The sequence below is a fragment of the Atta colombica genome, unplaced genomic scaffold, assembly GCF_001594045.1.
Source record: "Atta colombica isolate Treedump-2 unplaced genomic scaffold, Acol1.0 scaffold26, whole genome shotgun sequence".
Taxonomy (NCBI): Eukaryota; Metazoa; Arthropoda; class Insecta; order Hymenoptera; family Formicidae; genus Atta; species Atta colombica.
Genome location: NW_017259359.1, coordinates 13,870 through 17,325, shown reverse-complemented (window position 1 = coordinate 17,325; position 3,456 = coordinate 13,870). Strand labels below are relative to the sequence as shown.

Sequence of the window (3,456 nt, the reverse complement as noted above, 5' to 3'; positions counted from 1 at the left end):
ATATATACAAAATAAATAATTTCATTACGATAAAATATAAAAATTAGAGGATATCACACTTTGCTGCTGTATCAATTTCAATTTTCACTTTAGTACAAGTAGAATGTGCATGCAATTAAAAAAATTTATGTTAAAAAACATATTGTGCTATTTAAAAAAATGAAAATGATTACATTGACATTAAATTATTATAATAAAATCGCAATTGTCTTTCAAGAAGCGTTAAAATATGCATAGATACAATAAGAAAATACAGAAAAATATAGGATTCAATTTAATGCAATCCAAATATGCATCTAAAATTAACTTTGAACTTTGTTCAAATAAAAAATTTAACTTATGCTTTTATAAAATAAAGGAAAATTAAGAGAGAAAGAGAGAGAGAGAACTTAACTCTGTTCTTAAAATAATTCTTTATGTAAATGATTCTTTGCCTACTTATAGAAAACTAAATTTTACAGTTGAAACTCCATATAGTGAAAAATAATAGGTAAATTTCAATAGATGTTCAATAACATAATTCTCGTAATGTTACTTACGATTTACGATATTACAAAATATTACAAAAATATACCAATGATCAGAATTGGAGAAGCATCGAGAATGTAGCAAAATAATATGCATTGGTCCCCAATGTAGACGATTTTGTCGCGATACTTGCTTCGAAATAAATGGAATATTTTCTCTGCGTGAATAATTTATTGATCGTCCATATACGTTACGTACCTCTCATATTTCGATCCACCAGCACGTCAGTTCGCATCACCTGTCATCATTGCGTTCAACTATTAATTTTAATTAGCTCGCACATTATTACGGCGAGGTCAGAAAAGCTTCTAGTTTATCCTGAGTGTGATCCACCACGGTCAAAAGATCGCGGCGAGACGAAGAGATTCATAGATTTATTATCACGAAAACGCGAGCACAGAAAAACTTGAGAGAGGCCATCCCCGACGTTTTTCGCGTGACACTCAAAAGTCACCGTACATTAGCAGCACCAACATCAATTTTATAAATGATGTGAACTACGTATCACATTTTCGACACTGGGGATCTGTAGATTCCCAGACTAGAATACTAATAATTTCATTTGGCCAACATCTAGTAAATTTGCTTACTTTTGTAATTTCATCTCGTTGAGTGCTGTTTCTTTCCTTTGATTTAAACCCTCAATGGAAACTAGCCCTATAACTTACGCACAATAAAAGAAATAAAGAATAGGAATAAAGTATAAATGATTTCAACCTATCAAAAACCGTGTATTCCAATATATTCAATTTCTGATAGGTTAAAATTGTTATTCTTTATTTCTAATTCTTTTTTATTGTACGTAGGACCTAAAGCTAGTCTTTATACTTTTCGTAACAGTAAGGCTGTTCGGAAACATCACTCGTTGATGTGTTTCGGACTTCAGTGGAAAAGTAGTGGGGGTATTGTGTGCCGGATGATGAATATGAAGCCCGAACGGCTTCCGTGTGGCATGTCATCTCAATTTCACCTCACCGCTCACATTTAACCTCGAGCTAAACAATTCACCGGCGAAGAAAGGCGATGGAATGATTGTAAAGAAGAACGACGGCGGATTATAAAAGAATGATTGATATGATTACAAAAAGAAAAAAATATAAGTCATTTCTTCCAAATTTCGAATTTCGATTGATCGATTCCCTTATGCACTATGCATTATGTGTTATGCAAGTCTGTGCTGTGACCATAACACCGGCTCACACCGGTTTCCCTTGCTTTTCGCGCGGATGATTAGTGGCATTCCGGTGTGACTCTCTCGATGTTTCCGAACGATCTCACTCTAGTGCACATCGAGTACACATGAGTATTTCCGAACGACTGGTGTGCATTAGTGGCATACCGTGAGTGTTTCCGAACGCAGCCTTAAGCTAGTTACACATACTTTGTGTAATAGTAATCGTAAATGTAACATAGATTTTTGATCAATCGCGTTGTTCAATTCGGTCATCAGTAACAATCGAGCAACGCGATTGATCAAAAATCTTACTGTTATTGTTACAGAAAGTATGTGATTAGCTTTAAGGTACGTATTCATGATGTCGCTTGTCGCTCATATTCAGCTAAAGATTTTATAATCAAAGTTTGGCGAATATGAATCAAAAATGGTGGCTAAAAACAGATACTATTTTCTCGTATAAATGCATACGCAAAAAGCTGTTAAGGCTTAAACACAATAGGCACAGTCAACAGGGAATAACGAACCATTCAATCAAAATTTTGATGTGTAAATTTGATATTATGTACCAGCATCTGATTGGACAACTGTTCCGCCTATTACTTGTGCCTATTGTGTTTAAGTCTTTAGAATATGTGACAGATAATACGTGACGACAATATCTGAATAAACCGATTGAGTTAATCAATTGATTAAATCGTGCCTATTTGTATTGATTTTTGAAGTGCAAAAGTCAAATTATAATTATCGATGTGTATTTAAGAGAATCTTACGCGGAATTAGAAATACTATCCTCACACTACAAATTCCAAATGGGTTTTTACTGCTTCTAAAAAGATTGTTCTCACACCCACTGTCTTCATTGGATTAGGAATATTCCAAGCGGACACTGTTTAGGTTGTAACTTCTAGGCGGTTAGACCCCAAGCGGCTATGTTATTTTTTTTGTTCGGGGCAGTGTAGTCCTGAATTTATTATGATTTATTTGGAATAGAAACTATGGATAATAGAAACATTACACGAGTAACATTCATTTTTTAATTTGATTTTAAATTTTGTGCTCTATTGTACGAAATAATCATTAAACGCATGCGCAAGAAATTACAAAGCATGAAGAAAGCATACTCATAGGCCAGTATTCATAGTCAGATCTTATATTCAAGACCGTTTTAAGTACTTAAAAAGTCACAAACCAATCGGAAGGCTGTATTAGTGTCTTAAGATATTAATTAAGATGGTCTTGAAATAAGACTCGACTATGAATACCGGCCATAGCGCTACGTGTAGTCGGTTTAACAGATTTCCCAATTTCCATAGTTGTCAACTTTAATGCTTAATATCTTGGAGGAGAGGGACACTTTTTTCTGCCACATTCGTTCATTTCGTGTAAAAACATGTGCCTAATTTTCATTAAAATCAGTGAGATCGGCCATCTCCTTCCATAATCTCCTCCCATAATTATCGTAATTTATTAATTTTCTCTTTATCAGACATCTTCGAACAATTTTTAATCTCTTTGAGGTTTAAAAGCTTTAAACACAATAAACACAGGCAATAAACACAGGGAACAGAGAATAACAAGCTACCTAATCAGAGCTCTGGGGTATAATATCGAACTTAGCACCAGAGCTAACCAGAACTCTAATTGGAGCTCTAATGGCTGTTGCCTGTGCCTATTGCCTGTATATCTATTGTGTTTAAACCTTTACTCATATGCTTGTAGTTATCTATCTCTGGCCTAGTTTCTACCGAAGG

General features: G+C 34.3%; 1 protein-coding gene across 1 annotated transcript in view; it reads right to left on the bottom strand.

Moving 5' to 3' along the window:
* The window catches only part of LOC108689127, a 15,298-nt gene extending 14,339 nt beyond the window's left edge, over positions 1–959 (bottom strand). The window contains exon 1 of the mRNA XM_018195770.1: positions 727–959. The gene's annotated coding sequence lies outside the window, so the exon portion shown is untranslated. The remainder of the gene's footprint in view (positions 1–726) is intronic.
* Between the last annotated feature and the right edge of the window lie 2,497 nt (positions 960–3,456).